At 42.0% G+C, this 19,136-nt stretch overlaps 1 long non-coding RNA gene across 2 annotated transcripts; it reads left to right on the top strand.

The window, feature by feature from the left end:
* The first annotated feature begins 269 nt into the window (after positions 1–269).
* Positions 270–18,868, top strand: LOC129657212 (uncharacterized). Of its 2 annotated transcripts, XR_008716610.1 has the most exons (6): positions 270–422; positions 1,089–1,221; positions 14,903–15,019; positions 15,121–15,251; positions 15,352–15,423; positions 18,560–18,868. It is a non-coding gene; the product is annotated as an uncharacterized LOC129657212 (long non-coding RNA). The 2 variants fall into 2 exon arrangements; XR_008716609.1 differs by lacking the exons at positions 270–422; positions 1,089–1,221 and adding an exon at positions 7,619–7,842.
* Positions 18,869–19,136: the final 268 nt, after the last annotated feature.

The raw sequence follows: 19,136 nt of genomic DNA, 5'->3' as shown, positions 1-19,136 counted from the left end.
GTTATTGAGTATCTACCATGCACATAGATCTTGGTACTAAAAAAAATACTGATTTCCAAAGCCTACAAAAACACTTCCTCTCATGATCTTAATTCCAAATGTAGAGACAGACAACAAGCAAATAAATAAAAAACTATGTCAGATGGTGAAAAGTGCTATGAAGGGCAATCAAAGAACGGCAGGGGGGTTGAGATAGCAAGGGGTGGGGTCAAGGATTGCACTTAAAATAGCATGGTCAGGGAGAATTTCATTGAGAAGGTGACATTTGATCAAAGATCTGAAGGCAGAGAGGGAGTGGTTTCTAGAAGAAGAGCTTTTCAAGACAAAGAGCAAGAACATGCAGAGACACTGGAGTGGCAGCATCTTTGAGATGTTGGAAGAATAGCAGAGGAGCCTGTGGGTCTGGAGCAGAATGAACAAAGGTGAGAGTACTGATGATGAGGCTCAAAATAGTGGGGAAGGATAGGGCTTTATAGGCAACTGAAGGGACTTGAGCTTTTGTGCTAAGTGATTTGGGAAACAGTTCAAGGATTTCAAGCAAAAAAGTGACATGATTGGAATTAAGAATTAAACAGGATCACTGGTTGTTGTGCTGAAAAAAGATGAAGGGGAAACAAGAGACAAGGAGTCTAGTACCTAGGTGATGGCGTGGATAAAGTTGACAAGAGACATGGAGTCTAGTAGCTAGGTGATGGAAAGGATAAAGTAGATTACAGAGGCCTGGACCAGGAAGCTGATAGATGTTGTGAAGTTGGCAGATGATACTTTGAAGGAAGAGTCAATGGCATTTGCTGATGAACTCAAGGTGGAGTAGGAAAGAAGAGCAGTCAGTAAGAAGTTTTGAGGTTTTGGTCTGAGCAAGGAGAATAATGGAGTTGCCTTTTACTAAGACAAGAAAAACAACAGTAGGTTGGGAGAGGGCTTGTAGATTAAGAGTTCTGTCTTGTACAGATTTAGTTTGAAATGTCTGTTAGACATCCAAGTGGAACTGTTAACTAAACAATTGGATATATGTCTGGAATTTGGGGGAGTGAGTATAGCTAGAGATGAGGTCCAAAGATTAAATCCTATCACCCTATTGATAAGAGGTTGGGCAGAAGAGGAGGAATAAGCCAAGGTGACTAACAGATGGTGCAGCCAGGGAGCTGAAGGAAAATGAATCTAATGTGACATCTCAGAAGCAAAATGAAGGAAGAAGTTTCGTCAGATGCTCCACATACGGTATGTCAGGTAAGATGAGGACCGAGAATTGACCACTCGTCTTAATTCCTAAACTGGAGTTTAACAGACCAGTTTTTTAAATGATGTAGTGGCTTTTACATTACCATGTATGTGATTATGTTTATATTTAATTTGAATTCTTTGTATAGTTAATAGCAAATGGAACTATGCACACACACACATACCCAGACATATAATTCAAGTTGTCCCTTGGAACCCATGGGGGATTGGTTCCAGGTCTTTCACAGATACCAAAATCACAGATGCTCAAGTCTCTTATAAAATGGCATAGTATTTGCATATAACCTACTCATATCCTCCAGTATATTTTAAATATCTAGATTGCTTATAATCATATCTAGACTACTTAGAATTTTATTACCTAATAAAATGTAAATATTATGTAAATAGTTGCAGATGTACAGCAAATTCAAATTCAATTTCTGAAATTTTTTCTGAATATTTTTTATATATGGTTGGTTGAATCTGAGGATGCAGAACCCACGGATACAGGGGGCTGACTGTACTTATAAACATGTCCTTAGTCTAGTCAGTGAACTTAAATTATACATTTCTTAGTATAAGCTAATGTGATCTTTCTCAACTGTAGACTCCAGCCTATGCCCTTATCACTCAATTATAAGCAAGCTATGCAATTTATAACATTCTTTGAAAGAATAAAGCAATCAGCTCAAGTGCCCCCTCAGGAAAAGAATCAGCAGAGTGCCATCTATAGGAAAGCAAGCTAAGGATGTAGCCAAAAAAGTTAAAAGTATCTTTTTGCTGGAGTATTTGGAGTCTAAGTCGCTGGCCTTATACGTGATTGAGAAGGCAAAGCCTGTAACAGTGGGCACAACAGCATGGAGATTTTCATGCACTGAGTCCATCATAAATTAACATCTTGAATAAATGTTATAGGACAAATAATGACCTGGCTTAGTGTAGTCCTTACTTAGAATGTTGGGCTTTCCTGGTAGCTCAGACAGTGAAAAATCTGCCTGGAATGCAGGAGACTCAGGGTCAATCCCCAGGTCAGGAAGATCCCCTGGAAAAGGGAATGGCTACCCACTCCAGGATTCTTGCCTGGAGAATTCCATGAACAGAGGAGTCTGGGGGGCTACAGTCCATGTGGTCACAAAGAGTTGGACACGACTGAGCGACTAACACTTTCGCTTTTTTGCTTTACTTAGAATGTGAGCCATATGACTTATATGACATACAAAGTATGACTACATATTTCAAGAGTGGATTTTTTAAAAAACACTCAGAATTGAGATAGTTGCGAGAGTTTTGTCTTTCAAGAAGAAAAAAATACATACTGATTCTAGTAATGCAAATATTTATCAGCTGGCATAGCCAAGTACCAACCAATCAATGGAGAGACTCAACCAATAAAAATACCCAATCAATTAAAAGCAAGTTGTAGGCAGCCTGTGTGTCCATTTTGGGGCAGCCTGGCTGTGATAGTCACCATCACTGCAGAGACTGTTTTTTAAATTCTCCACCTGGTACCTTAGATGCATTTACAATTCAGAATGCCAGTCATGATACGTATTACGGTGTTGCATATCTTTTGATTCTGAATAGTAATTCTGTACTTGATCATAAACTCAGGTCACCAGAGCTGGACCCAAATGGTCTAGACTTTTTCCACATCTATTCAAAGTAAAGTTCATAGGTGATTCAAGTGAGTTTAGAAGAGAAGTTCCACTGGTGGAAAATTCTGATGGGGCTCTGTGTTTCCCCAGGCTCCCTCTATCCTCCTGGCCAGAAGCAAGGTGACGGAAGTTGAAGTCTAAGAGTCAGATTGGGTGAGGAGGGGCATCACTAGAGATATTACACAAGTGAATCAACCAAATGGAGAGATAAAGTCCATAATTTGGAGCCTCAAGGATGTGCATCCCTCCAAGGGACCTAGTGAGAAAACAAGGGCAGGTCAGAGTGTTTCAGGTGTAGTCCTAGGATGCCTGCAACAAAAATTCCTACAGTGCTTCTTAAAAAGGCAGATTCCTGGGACCTGACCCAGATCTAGTGAACAGAATCTTTGGGAGCAAGGCTGGGTTCTGCAATTTGCACCTGTCCTCCCGGTGAACTTCATGCAGGCTGAAGCGTGAGAACCACTGAGTTCACGCACTGAAACCTGGAAGAGGAATGAGATAAGGAGAGACATATTGACTGAGTCAGGGTTGGACAGGAGGCTGGACCCCTGGCACCACATAACAGGGTCAGTGTCATGGACACCTTGCATTTAAGAAAACCACAACCTGACTCCGTGTGAATTAAAATCACATATGCAAGTTATATTTCACAGAGAAAGAGTGTAGTACATCGAAAAAGGCCTTAAGAGGTTTTCAGAGGCCTGGAGCATTTCCCTTTTTGGAGGTTTGAAAGTAAAAGTGAAAGTTGCTCAGTCAAGTCCAACTCTTTGCAACCCCATAGGCTATACAGTCCATGGGATTCTTCAGGCCAGAGTACTGAAGTGGGTGGCCTTTCCCTTCTCCAGGGGATCTTCCCGACCCAGAAATCAAACCAGAGGTCTCCTGCATTGCAGGCGGATTCTTTACCAACTGAGCTATGAGGAAAGCCTTTTTGGAGGCTTAAGAACTTTTAAAAATAAAGAAACAATGGTGGGAGATGGGCAAAATGGGTGAAGAGGGTCGAAAGGTACAATCTTCCGATTACAAAATAAATAAGTCATGAGGCTATAATGCAGCCTATATGGCTTGGTGCATTAGTTATTAATACTGGTGACTATAGTTATTAATACTGTATGGCATATTTGAAAATGGCTAAAAGCACAGATCTGAACATATTCTTATCACAAGAAAAACAATTTGCAGCTGTGTACATGATGGATGTTAACTAAACTTATTGCGGTGGTCATTTTACAAATATAGACATATTGAATCATTAGGTTGTACACTTGAAATTATTGTAATACAATATTATGCATCAATTATGCCCCAATAGAAATAAATTAAATTTACAATGAAAAAAAAGCAATTAAAAAATTTTAATGCCAAAACAAAGTTACAAAACCTGTGATATATTTTACATGCATGCATGTAACAAATTAACGTTTGACAGCAGCCAAAAATAATAATAATAAGTAAGTGAGAGAATACAATTTTCACACAGAAGTTATTTTTAAAGTGTTAGTTTCTAATGCATCTAAAGTAGCAAGGTCTGGTTATACAGTAACAACACAGTTTGAAAGCGATATGAAGGACAATTCTAAATCTTTCAGTGTGTTGCTTTGACTGCATCTGTTGTAGTCTCTTTTGAGGGTGAAGAAAGAACACTGGGATAGATGTACTCTGTGCACAGGAGGTTCAAACCGCAGGCGCCAACACTCACCTTTCCACAGAGCCTGGTAATGATGAGCTCCCTGGGCTGAACTGATTCCTGGGATACCGCCTGCAAGTGTGACCTTAGCACTTCATTTCATGTCCTGTTCCACGTTTTTCCCAGTCTGTAAAATGAAAGAAGATGATTGCTGAGGTTTTTCCCAGTTCTGTGTATCTATTATCTTTTCATCTGCTGTGGTCTATTTACTATGCATTTCTCCAATACCTCTCATCTCTTACCAGAGTTTCTAGAATTTCCTTGGTGCCAGTCAACTGTGTAAAACTCACTCGTTCCTTTTATTACACTTCAATTCAGTCTCTTGCTCTGAGTTCTTTGTCAGTGGTACAGCTCTTTAATAAACATTTCACATGCTGTCTCAATAATTGACAACTAATTAACAGGAAAGCTCTGCTGCTGGGGGCTGGTGCTTTCAAAAAGAAATGAGCAGGAAAGTTGCTTTGCTTTCTGTCTCCACAAGCTCCTGCCGTTGTCTTTGTAATATGTTGGAGATGGTGATCCCTTAATAGTGTGAACAATTTCACTAGAGATCTCTGCTGAAACTATCCATTTGCTATCAGAGGACCATATTGATCCTGAAGAACTGTCATTGAGTTCCTGAGTGCCTGTAAGAAATGCACAATAGGAAGTATGCTTCAGTCTGGGTTATTCCTTTCTCTGAGAAACACATTATAATCAAATGGAATCTAAGTGATTTCCTCCACTGCTCCTGCAGGCTGGAAACACTGACAAGGAATTTCCAGTAAAAAAAAAAAAAAATTAGCAACTGGTCCCTTTTCCAGATACTTCAGTTAATCTGTCCCCTTCTAAGATGCTTCTGGGTGTCCATTATGGTCCCCTCTTTGGAATTCCCTAATTTGCAAACTTGATATCATGTGGCCATGCTTCCCTGGCCACAGGAATAGGACCTAAAGAGACTCATCCCTTCACTGACCATTAAGACAGCTAGGCACAGGAGTTCTGTCCAGTGGAAGTACTGAATACATGTTCTGTTGGAGTGGTTTGGATGATGGGGAGAGATTATGAAAAGGAGCTGCTAGTGATAGACACAACAGAAGCAGAGAAGGGAGCATAGGGTCTCCCCAGTGGCAAACCACTAGACTGGGTAGCAACAGACATGTGATAAGATACCTGATGAGCGTGCTCTGAACAACAGCCAGTGCTCCATCATGGCCACTGCACAGAAAAGGGGAGCATTTCAAGTCTTCTTCATCAGGAGGGTAACCTGAGCATGCAGCTGAAGTTGCTACCACCATTGAGAGTCCAGTGCCAAGATTTTGCCAGGTCAAACACCACTTGCAGTTAGTAGGGTGAAACACCTTGAGTCTCAACTTTATCCTCTGAAATACACAAAAATATACCCATACTTACACACATTGATCAATATATTGTTGTTCAATTGCTAAATTGTGTCCAACTCTCTGAGACCCCATGGACTCCAGTACCCCAGGCTTTCATGTCCATCACCATCTCCTGGAGCTTGCTCAAACTCATTTCCATTGAGTTGGTGATGCCATCCAACCATCTCATGCTCTGTTGTCCCCTTTCAACCGATGCTGTGGTACTTTTTTAATAAAGAGAAAAACAAATAGAAGACTGTGCTGTTTCACTGGAACTGGTTGAGTGGTAAAAATGAAGACTAATGACCAAATTAAAGCAGAGGTTTAGTATCCGGAAAGGCTGACTCCTGATAGCAGTGTTTTTCATATTTACAGGTAGCTAGAAGCAGGAATTGAATGTCATTACTTTCTGTATGAATTTCTTGTAAGGCACACATGTTTTTGGTACCATACAAGAGATGGAAAGAAGGATGTTGTTTAGGGAGCAAAGAGTCCCCAAATAACCTAAACATAGGCCATGAAAATGGTGGAATAAATAGTGGTTCACCCATACTGGTAATGTCCACCCATCAATTTTTTTTTTTTTACTTTAAATTTTTAAAATTAATTTTTATTGGAGTATGGTTGGCTTTGCAATTTTGTGTTGGTTTCCACTGCACAGCAAAGTGAATCAGCTACACATATATATTTATCCCCTCCTTTTTGGATTTCCTTCCCATTTAGGTCACCACAGAACATCGAGTCAAGTTTCCTATGCTCTACAGTAGGTTCTCATTGGTTATTTTATACATAGTAGTGTGTATATGTCAGTCCCAATCTCCCAATTCAACCCACCAATCAATTTTTAAAAGTGAGGTTGACCTACAGGTATGGCTATGGAATGTTTTATAAGCTATATTGTTAAATAAAAGAATACTACACCATGATGTCCACTCAGCAGTCACCAGTCAGGGAGCTGATCTGTCTTGAGGTACCACGAGGACAGAGAGAGTCCCCCAGTTTCCCTGCAGCACATAGACACCAATGTGGGGGAAAGAAAGGAAAGGACACACTCCAAAAGGACAGATTTATCCTGAGGATACTTTTTAGACCACCCCAGGTGATACCCATCTGAACTTTAAATAGAGTGTTTAAATGGAGAGGGGACTGTTTAACCCAGAAGAGACTGGAATGTTGCTTATTATCAAATCTGGACTTTACTGGATACCCTGAGGGCTGAGCCTTGTGAGGAGCTTAGAGCAGTTTTTTTAATATCTTTTTATTCTGTTCTATTTATGGCTATGCTAGGTCTTTGTTGCTGCATGAGAGCTTTCTCTAGATGTGCCTAGAGGGGGCTACTCTCTTGTTGCAGCGGATATTGGAAAAGACTCTGATGCTGGGAAAGATTGAGAGCAAAAGAGGGTGGAGGATGAGATGGTTAAATAGCATCGCTGACTCAGTGGACATGAATTTGAGCAAACTCTGGGAGATAGTGGAGGACAGAGGAGCCTGGCGTGCTGCAGTCCATGGGGTCACAAAGAGCTGGACATGTGAGCAACAACAACAGCATGAAGTGATAAAAAGACTCTCTGGATCTAGAGTGATGAGATGTATTCAAATCTTTTTTCATCCACCAATCAGAAGTGTGTATTTGGGCGTCATTTGACCTTCCTGAGTTTCAATTTCCTCACTAGAAAATGGAGATAACAACTTGTAATCCACCATCCCACAGAGTTGTTAAGACAGAATGAAAAGAGACCATGCATATATAGGAACACTGTAAGATGATGATGCGATGATGGTGATGCCCGTGGTTGGCATCTGAGATGCTTAGGTGCCTAGACTTAGGTGCAAGGAGTGTCTTGGAAGCAGAGGGATGGAGCCAGCTCTTGCTGCCTTTGTAGCAGTTTCCCCAGTTCTTTACCTTCAGAATTCTGTGAGTACTCTGTAACACGCATGCTGTTTCTAAACAGTTATGGAGCACTGGTGAAATGGAGACAATACGTTCAGTGAATAACTTACTCTGCTAAGTGAAGCCAGGTCAACAACTTCTACTCTTCTTTCTCACCTAATTGACTTATCACCTAGTGTTCACAATTAGACTAGAAAGTCAGGAGAAAAGAACTAACTTTTGCATGCTTGCAGATGCCAGGAATCTTACATACGTCATTTTGGTAAAAGTCACAGTGAGAGGGTCTAATTTCCATTCTACAGATGAGGAAACAGAGGCTTAGAAAGGCTTGGTCAAGATCACAGAGGAAGTGAGTAGAGGTCCCACCATGCATACCTGAAACTGACTATAATACCTGTGTTTTTCTTCTACTACAGCACTGTACCCAAAAGCCCAGCAGCTGACATGTGGGCCGATCTCTTTTTTAAATTACAAAAGTCTTTAATCCAACAGCATCCACCATCAGCATGCATGCATGCTCAGTCATGTCTAACTCTTTGCGACCCCATGGACTGTAACCCACCAGGCTCCTCTGTCCATGGGATTCTCCAGGCAAGAATACTAGAATGGGTTGCCATTTCCTCCCCCAGAGGGTCTTCTTGACCCAGGGATCGAACCCCTGTTTCTTACATCTCCTATATTGCAGGCAGATTCTTTACTACTAAGCCACTGGGGAAGCACTTTCACCATCTTATCACCATGGGTAAATCTTAATTTTCCACAGTAACAGAAAATTGGGACAACAGTCTGGATGATTAAAATCTCAAGTGTTTCTTTCCAATAGTTCCACCCTCTTCTTTCAATCTTAATTAATAACAAGGAATAAATTTGGCCGATTGATTTCCTTTTTCTATCCTCTGCTGTACAAAATCCCTCTTCAATTTTGGTGAAAGAAGCCAACAAGATGTGAGTAGACTGATCAAGGAAGCAGGAAGTCCACAGATGCTCCTCCAATTGGACTGCAGTCCCCAAGTAATCAAGGGTTGATTAAATAATTGGGATAGAATCTAATTAGGGCAGACTTTGCAAATGCCCAAAACCCTCCATGACTAAAACTTAAGCTAGTTGTTTTCTACCTTGGATCCCAAGATACCTGGATTTTCACAAAAGAATAAGGCAAGGGACAGTTAGAAATCATTTTCAATATTTTAGCAAATCTAGCATCATTCACATATCTTCAGGTGAACAGACCAAAATACATGTTGACGAATCTTGGCTTCAGGCTGGAGTTCAAGACAAATTCATATGAAATATAACTATCATTCAGTTCAGTTCAGTTGCTCAGTTATGTCCGACTCTTTGCGATCCCATGGACTCCAGCATGCCAGGCTTCCCTGTCTATCACCAACTCCCAGAGCTTGCTCAAACTCATGTCCACTGAGTTGGTGATGTCATCCAACCATCTCACCTTCAACTTAATAATAAAGACAGCAAAAGCAACAATAAATATTAACTGAGCGCTTTCTCTGTTCTAGGCACTTTATACTCATTTCAGTTGATGCTCAAAACAACCCAATAATGTAATAACATTCCCCTTCTCATAGATAAAGAACTGAGGCACAGAGAGGTTAAGTTCCTTGGCTAGAGTCCAAGCTCCCACTGCTCACCACAAGACAGGCTAATAAATTGAGAGACAAGTTGTTGGGGTAAGGAATAGTAACTTTATTTGGAAAGCCAACAGATGGAGAAGATGGTAGGCTAGCGTCCCAAAGAATTATTTAACTGGAGTTAGAATTTAAGGTTGTTTTATACTAAAAGTGGAAGGGTTGCTTGTTGCACATTTTTGCTGTTAGAATCCTTTGTTCTTACAGGTGTCCACTTAGGTAGGCCAAGTCATGATATTCCTGTAAACCTCCAACAAGACAAATATTATTCTCTGTTCTGCAACATTTTATCTCTATATGAATGAAAGATGTTATACCTTTAAAGGTCAGAGCCTTGAGAATGGAATATCCTGAATATTCCAGGCTACAGGCAATATTCTTAACTTGTAGCAAAAGCAATAGAAAACAATGGTTAAAGTAAGAGAAACATCCAGTATGGAGTTATATTTGTTCTTCCTTATTACCAGTAGGCACAGCTAATAAGTGTAAGAACCTAGCTTCACTGGTTATTAGTTGTCTCCTGGTGATCAGAAGCTATGTTTGACAATTACATATATATCTCTGAATAATATAACATGGGAGGAAAGGGGGAGATTTATTTTTACTACGTCAAGGCAGAAGAATAAGGAAAGGAAGTCCCTCACGGCAAAAAGTTTAATGAGAGCTGAATTATGCCATTCTGATAATGAGAGTTACTCTCTGGGGCTAGTAGAACCTGAAGTGGCTTGTTGTTCAGTTGGCAAGTTGTGTTTGACTCTTTGCGACCCCTTGAACTGCAGCACGCCAGGCTTTCCTGTCCTTTGCTATCTCCCAGAGTTTGCTCATGTCCATTGAGTCAGTGATGCCATCCAATCATTTCATCCTCTGTCGCTCCCTTCTCCTCTTGCTCTCTATCTTTTCCAGCATCAGGGTCTTTTCTAATGAGTTGGCTCTTTGCGTCATGTGGCCAAAGTATTGGAGCTTCAGCCTCAGCGCCAGTCCTTCCAATGGATATTCAGGATTGATTTGCTTTGATCTCCTTGCTGTCGTCCAGGGGACACTCAAGAATCTTCTCCAACACCACAGTTTGAAAGCATCAATTCTTTGGCACTCAGCCTTCTCTATGGTCCAGCTGTCACAGTTCAGTTCAGTTCAGTGGCTCAGTCAAGTCTGACTCTTTGTGACCCTATGGACTGCAACACACCAGAACCCCCTGTCCATCAACGACTCCCTGAGCCTACTCAAACTCATGTCCATTGCGTTGGTGATGCCATTCAACCATCTCATCCTCTTTGTCCCCTTATCCTCTTGCCTTCAATCTTTCACAGCATCAGGGTCTTATCCAATGAGTCAGTTCTTCCCATCAGGTGGCCAAAGTATTGGAGTTTCAGCTTCAGCATCAGTCCTTCCAATGAATATTCAGGGCTGATTTCCTTTAGGATGGACTGGCTGGATCTCCTTGCAGTCCAAGGGACTCTTAAGAGTCTTCTCCAACACCACAGCTCAAAAGCATCAATTCTTCAGTGCTCAGCTTTCTTTATAGTCCAACTCTCACATCCATACATAACTTCTGGAAAAACCATAGCTTTGACTAGATGGACCTTTGTCAGCAAAGTAATGTCTCTGCTTTTTAATATGCTGTCTAGGTTGGTCATAGCTTTTCTTCCAAGGAGCAAGCATCTTTTAATTTCATGGTTGAAGTCACCATCTGCAGTGATTTTGGAGCCCCCCAAATAAAGTCTCTCTCTGTTTCCACTGTTTCCCCATTTATTTTCCATGAAGTAATGGGACCAGATGCCATGATCTTCATTTTCTGAATGTTGAGCTTTAAGCCAACTTTTTCACTCTCCTCTTTCACTTTCATCAAGAGGCTCCTTGGTTCTTCACTTTTTACCACAAGGGCGGTGTCATCTGCATATCTGAGATATTGACATTTATCCCAGCAATCTTGATTCCAGCTTGTGCTTCATCCAGCCCAGCGTTTCTCATGATGTACTCTTCATATAAGTTAAATAAGCAGGGTGACAATATAGAGCTTTGACGTACTCCTTTCCTTATTTGGAACCAGTCTGTTGTACCATGTCCAGTTATAACTGTTGCTTCCTGACCTGCATACAGATTTCTCAAGAGGCAGGTTAGGTGGTCTGGTATTCCCATCTCTTTCAGAATTTTCCACAGTTTACTGTGATCCACACCGTCAAAGGCTTTGGCATAGTCAAGAAAGCAGAAATAGATGTTTTTCTGGAACTCTCTTGCTTTTTTGATGACCCAGCAGATGTTGGCAATTTGATCTCTAGTTCTTCTGCCTTTTCTAAATCTAGTTTGAACATCTGGAAGTTCATGATTCATGTACTGTTGAAGCCTGGCTAGGAGAATTTTGACCATTCCTTTACTAGCGTGTGAGATGAGTCAATTGTGTGGTAGTTTGAGCATTCTTTGGCATTGCCTTTCTTTGGGATTGGAATGAAAACTGACCTTTTCCAGTCCTGTGGCCACTGCTGACTTTTCCAAATTTGCTGGCATATTGAGTGCAGCATGTTCACACCATCATCTTTTAGAATTTGAAATAGCTCAACTGGAATTCCATCACCTCCACTAGCTTTGTTCATAGTGATGTTTTGTTTGTTAGTGAAGTCAAGTAAGGCCCACTTGACTTCTCATTCCAGGATGTCTGGCTCTAGGTCAGTGATCATACCATCGTGATTATCTGGGTCATGAAGATCTTTTTTGCATAGTTCTTCTGTGTATTCTTGCCGCCTCTTCTGAATATCTTCTGCTTCTGTTAGGTACATACCATTTCTGTCCTTTATTGAGCCCATTTTTGCATGAAATGTTTCCTTGGTATCTCTAATTTTCTTAAAGAGATCTCTAGTCTTTCCCATTCTATTGTTTTCCTCTATTTCTTTGCACTGATCCCTGAGGAAGACTTTCTTATCTCTCCTTGCTAGTCTTTGGAACTCTGCATTCAAATGGGTATGTCTTTCCTTTTCTCCTTTGCTTTTCACTTCTCTTCTTTTCATAGCTATTTGTAAGGCCTCCTCAGACAGCCATTTTGCTTTTTTGCCTTTCTTTTTCTTAGGGATGGTCTTGATCCCTGTCTCTTGTACAATGTCACGAACCTCAGTCCATAGTTCATCAGGCACTCTGTCTATCAGATCTAATCCTTTGAATCTGTTTGTCACTTCCACTGTAAGGGATTTGATTTAGGTCATACCTGAATGGTCTAGCGGTTTTCCCTACTTTCTTAAATTTAAGTCTGAATTTGGCAATAAGGAGTTCATGATCTGAGCCACAGTCAGCTCCTGGTCTTGTTTTTGCTGACTGTATAGAGCTTCTCCATCTTGGGCTGCAAAGAATATAGTCAATCTGATTTCGGTGTTGACCATCTGGTAATGTCCATGTGTAGAGTCTTCTCTTGTGTTGTTGGAAGAGGGTATTTGCTATGACCAGTGAGTTCTCTTGGCAAAACTCTATTAGCTTTTGCCCTGCTTCATTTTGTACTCCAAGGCCAAATTTGCTTGTTACTCCAGGTGTTTCTTGACTTCCTACTTTTGCATTCCAGTCCCCTATAATGAAAGGACATCTTTTTTGGGTGTTAGTTCTAAAAGGTCTTGTAGGTCTTCATAGAACCATTCAAATTCAGCTTCTTCAGTATTTCTGGTTGGGGCACAGTCTTGGATTACTGTGATATTGAATGGTTTGCCCTGGAAATGAACAGAGATCATCCTGTCATTTTTGAGATTTTATCCAAGTACTACATTTCAGACTCTTTGGATCACCAGGATGGCTACTCCATTTCTTCTAAGGGATTCTTGCCCACAGTAGTAGATATGATGGTCATTTGAGTTAAATTCACCCATTCCAGTCCATTTTAGTTTGCTGATTCCTAAAATGTCAACGTTCACCCTTGCCATCTCCTGTTTGATCACTTCCAATTTGCCTTGATTCATGGACCTAACATTCCAGGTTCCTATGCAATATTACTCTTTACAGCATCGGACTTTACTTCTATCACCAGTCACATCAACAACTGGGTGTTGGTTTTGCTTTGACTCTGTCTCCTCATTCTTTCTGGAGTTACTTCTCCACTCTTATCCAGTAGCATATTGGGCACCTACCGACCTGAGGAGGTTCTTCTTTCAGTGTCCTATCTTTTTGCCTTTTCATACTGTTCATGGGGTTCCCAAGGCAAGAATACTGAAGTGGGTTGCCATTTCCTTCTCCAGTGGACCACATTTTGTCAGAAATCTCCATTATCACCCGTCTGTCTTGGGTAGCCCCACATGGCATGGCTCATAGCTTCACTGAGTTAGATAATGCTGTGGTCCATGTGATCAGATTGGTTAGTTTTCTGCGATTGTGGTTTTCAGTCTCTCTGCGCTCTGATGGAGAAGGATAAGAGGCTCATGGAAGCTTCCTGATGGGAGAGACTGACTGAGGGGGAAACTGGGTCTTGTTCATTACTTTTCTAGTGTGTGAGATGAATGCAATTGTGCTAGTTTGAGCATTCTCAAATAACAGGGAGGGAACACAGCCCTGCCCATCGGCAGAAAAGTGGATTAAAGATTTACTGAGCATGCTCACCCATCAGAACAAGACCCAGTTTCCCCCTCAGTCAGTCTCTCCCATCAGGAAACTTCCATAAGCTTCTTATTCTCCTCCATCAGAGGGCAGACAGACTGAAAACCACAATCACAGAAAACTAACCAGCTGTCACAGCTACTGGGAAATTTGGCTCCATCTGTATTGGAAGAGACCACCAAAGGTGTTACTAGTCAACTGAATCTTGAGAAGAGTATAATATTCAGAAAGCAGACACATGCAGAGCTAAATTAGTTTCACTGCAAAGATGGAAGCAGGGTTGATTGCCTTTGTCCTAAGCCTACAATATTCAAATTTCTTATATATCTATGAAAGAGACTTGACAGGTATCAGAAAGAACTTTTCAGCACAGCTTCCAAATCCCTCTTAATGAGAAGCAGTACAGTTGCTAGGAATGCCGTCTTGGGAGCCAGACTATCTGGGTTCAAGTCCAGGCTCCTTACTAGCTGTGTAAGTGCCTGAGTTTCCCCATCTATACAACCCAGGTGGCAACCATAGCATCTACCTGATAAGGTTGTTGTAGGGGTGAAAGAATTGGTTTTTGTCCAGCACCCTAAACTTCTCCTGGCACACAGGAAGCACTGCACAGGTTTTAGCTAGTATTATTGTTGAATGAAGACATCTATGGAATCAGTAAAGAAATCTGTGTCTGGCCTTTGAACAAATAAAAGTGATCAAATTGGGGGTTACATTTACGTCTAGGATGATGGAAGAACTTACTATTGGAAAGAGCACTTGGGAAGTTTCTAGAGCTGATGCTATTTTGTTTCTCAACCTCGGTGGTAATTACACAGGTATTCATTTTATAAAAATTGATTAAGCACTTCTCTACCTGTGTGTGTGTGTGTGTGTGTTTCCAGTGTCCCATTAAAAAAAAAAAAACAAAGTAGATGAAGGAAAAGGAAGAAAGAGGAAGAAGAGTGGAGGAAGCAGAGAAAGAGGGAGAAGAAGAAAGAGAAAAAGACGCTCTGTTCAGTGTGAGTCGTCCCTTCTCCCCCCACCATGACCAAGCACTTTTGCAGCAAATGCCTTTTCATAAAATACATAAACCAAGGTTTGTTTTTAACTCATTTTTCAGGTGAGAAAACCCTGGCATGGAAAATGCTTATGTAGCATCTTATTCAAAGTAAATGAATAGCTGAATTGAAGCACAATTCCTGAGGAACAGAATCTTAACCATCAATGTGCTGACAGGTCTACATGGAGCTGGTGAGTCCTGGGGCAGGGACTAGGAGAGGGACGTCATGAGCCCAGCTTGAAAACTAGACAGCCAGCGTGCATAGTCCATGAATCACTGTACCCCTTCCAGGAGACGTCCAGAAGAATCGAAGTCTAGAGGAGAGCTACACACACACCACGCAAGAGGAGGTCCTCTTGTAGAGTAAGTTTTCTCTTGTAGGGAGTCTCTTTGTAGAGCATCAAAGAGCAGTCATGAGTCTGAAAACATCTGAGTGGCCAACTTGTACGAGAGGAAGACTAAGGTCTCAGCAGGCCTGGAGAATTATCTTGACAACCTGCCCATCAGCAGAACTGGAGAGCATAAAGCTACTGCAGCTGGTGACGCTTCCCCTAAAATCATTGTGGAGGCAGGGTGGGCAATTCAGGTTGATCGCTGTGACACTTTATGGCTACTTATCATCCTCAGCTCCAGAAAAGCAACTCCTGGCAAATTCCCACTGTCCATAACATCTCATGCAGAAACCCTGCAGAAGTGACTGGTTAACTGAATAGGGTTGGCCTTTTAGAGTTACAGGGACCTACAGAATCACACAGACCAATCAACTACTCCTTCCTGGAGGAAGGTCAGAGGCCAGTGAGGCAAGGGAACTCACTCAAGATTGCTTAGTTATTAGACGGAGAGCCAGGAGAAGAATGCAAATGTTCTGCTCTGAGGAAAACTCCTGAAAAAGGCAGTGAGTCTTCATAATAAGACACATTTTCTCCAAAACTTGAAATAATAGTGTTTAAAATATCGGTAGGGGCTGCATTAGGCCATAAATCTCAAAAACAAAGCTTATCTACCCAAAAATAAAAACATCAAATGCATAAGCTTTGGAGGTCTAGGAAAGATCTCAGGATTTATTCCCCCATCTCACCTCTGACTCCAGTTTTAAGAGTGCCACCCTGTATCAGGCATGAAATGAACTTCTAGAGATAAGGAGTGAGCAAGACAAAGGAAGCCCTGCCCTGATGAGCTCACAGATCAGGGAGGGAGAGAAAGAGAGAGAGGAAGACAGAGAGAGGTTGAATTAATAATTCTGTAAAAATGAAATTATTTGAAGAGAAAGCACAGGTTTCTAGAAGAGCAAGTAACAGGTGGATTATGCTAGAGGATGAAGGAGTTGGCTCTTAGTTTCATCTCTCACCCCTAGATGAACTTCTCAGATGTAGAACATTCTCTTAGAGCCAAGTGTGGCCCAACAGTGAACACCACACCCTAGATGCTAGAGACCCAGTGAATCCTAGGGGTAAGTATTACAGCCCCTAGGGACTTGGATGGACTACTCCAGCCCTCAGGGACAACTTAGACAATCTTTCAGAGACACCTCCCAATCAACCGTACATCCATAGCTCACCTTTGTAGAAAACATAATTTCTCATATGTGGCAAAATGTTGCTTACTGGGAACTCATCACTCTGCTGTTAACACAAATCAAAGGCCTTCATTGGAATGTGGCCTGCATGAGGCTGGGGTTTTCTCTTTCTTGCTCTCCACTCTGTTCAGCATCTGGGAGACATCTGGACACAGGAGGTGCTGTCAAGCATGGCTTTGCAGGATGAATCCATGCACTCACATGAAGAATTTTCCCCATTCCGATCAGATCATGAAAATTAAACTCAGGAATGAAAGCACTGGCTCTGGGCCAGGGAACAACAGCAACAACAAAAAAGCAGGGGGAGTCAAATGGAAACAGGACAGTGATGAATTTATAAAAGAGCCACCTGGAAAGTCCCCCAGCTCTTCCCTTATTTCACACACAGGCCAGTGATGAGCAAGTTCTGACAAGTCAACTCACGCTGCCTGGGAATCGTGAGTTGTTTAGTTGCTTATGTTGTGTCCAACCCTTTGTGACCCCATGGACTGTAGCCAGTCATGGGATTTCCCAGGCAAGAATATTGGAGCAGGGTGTCATTTCCCCTTCCAGGGGCTCTTCCTAACCCAGGGATCAAACCTGCGTCTTCTGTGTTTCCTGCTGAGAGGCCTGAGAATTAGCGTTTATAATGAGTTTCCAAATGACACCAGTGCTTCTAGTCTGGGGACCACACTTTGAAAGCCCTGAAATGAATCGTATGCATGAAATTAATTCTGACTGGTGGAGAGGAAGGAGTCTTGAGGGATGGATAGGAGTTCATTAGACATACAAAGCAAAAGAAAGGCTACTATGGGAAGAATTATGAACAAGAGGCTGGAGGAGCTTGGTGGGGTGTGAGAAACCACAGGTGAGAAAGAAGCAGCTGGCAAATTCCAGAGTAAGTGCAGCAAACGGGGTAACAGGGAGGAAGCTGCTGCCATCTCCAAGGGAAAGGTCACCGACTCTACCCACTCTACTGAACCGGAGCAAATCCGCGGGGAGAGCAGGGCATTTCCGGAGCCCCAGTCCCAAGCACAGAGAGAGGCTGGCTGTGGGAAGAGCTGGGTCTCTCCTGCTCCATCTCTTCGGGGGTCTGAGCAGTATCACCCCGGGCCATCAGTTGCACACCATTCCCCAGCCCCACCCGAACTCTCCCCTCCTGCTCAGAATAAAAAGAGGTTTTTGTTTTCTTCTTAGGTGTCTGAGCTGAGGCCCACAGAATAGGTTTCCATTTGGACAGGGGCTCTTGACTCTGCCAGGCGAGAAGAAATTAGGTCAAGTTAATCACCGCTGATGTCATGAAAGCAGCTTTCCTAATGGGAGCCCTGATGGAGGGTGGGGTGGGGAAGATGCTGAGAACTCCACAGGCTGCTAAGAAGCTCTGGAGAAAGGTGGGTCCCTGGGCGGTGCCTGCCCAAGGCCTTTGAAGTTTTATTCATGGAGTTTTACGACCACATGCAGTGAGTAAATTGTACCTGCAGGCAGCTGCCCTTTGCCTTCCCTGGCAAAGGGCGGTGGAATTCAAGCTAAAAACTTTTGTCAGGAGGTTAGTGCACAGGATTGGAGGACTAGAAGGAGATGGAGTTGGTCTGTCCCTGACCGTGTAGTGGGTCTTGTACACAGACTATACGGCAGCCCTCTGCTCAATTTCTCAGGGCCCTTTGCTGTGTTGGCAACTGTCCCATGGCCCCTAAGCCACCCTTTCAGGGCAGTTTGGGCAGGTCTTTGGATCACCTGCGTTCTTCAGGATGAGTTCTTCAGGATGTTTCTAACCATGGCACTGAGTCCATGTAACATTGGAATGAAGGTGGAGGTGACTTGTTGAGAGGTTATTTGTCATTTCCTTTTCAAGCAATTGTTTCCAAACACCTGTGCATAAACTAGTTCCCTCAGATTTTTTTTTAATTGGCTTATAGTTTACTTACGATGTTGTGTTAATTTCAGGTATACAGCAATAAGGCCATATCATATTGCAAATTGAAGTAATAAGATACCACTATACACCTAGTAGAATGGTCAAAATCCAAAATACTGAGAAAACCAAGTGCTGGCGAGGATACGGAGAAACAGGAACTCTCATGTATTGCTGGTGGGAATACAAAACAATACAACCAGAGTTGATCTGCTGTGCGCCTGAAACCATCACAACGCTGTTTATCGGCTATACTCCAATACAAAAAAAGTTTAAAAAAATACAAAATAATATGGCCAGTTTGGGAGACAGTTTGGTGGTTTTCTTACAACATTAAACATATTCTTACCATACATTCCAGCAATCACATTATTTGGTACTTACCCAAATGAACTGAAAACTTTTGGTGACACAAAAAACTCGATGCAAATGTTTATAGCGACTTTATTCACAACTGACAAAGCTTGGGAGCAACCATGATGTCCTTCAATAGGTGAATGGATAAACTGTGGTATATCCAGAGAACAGAATATGATTCAATACTTAAAAAAAAAAAAAGGAGCTATCAGGCCATGAAAAGGCATTGTTGTTGTTGTTATTGCTTAGTTG

This window comes from Bubalus kerabau, chromosome 7, assembly GCF_029407905.1.
Source record: "Bubalus kerabau isolate K-KA32 ecotype Philippines breed swamp buffalo chromosome 7, PCC_UOA_SB_1v2, whole genome shotgun sequence".
Classification (NCBI taxonomy): domain Eukaryota; kingdom Metazoa; phylum Chordata; class Mammalia; order Artiodactyla; family Bovidae; genus Bubalus; species Bubalus kerabau.
Note: the sequence above shows the minus strand (reverse complement) of the source record. Positions and strands in the feature narration are given on the sequence as shown.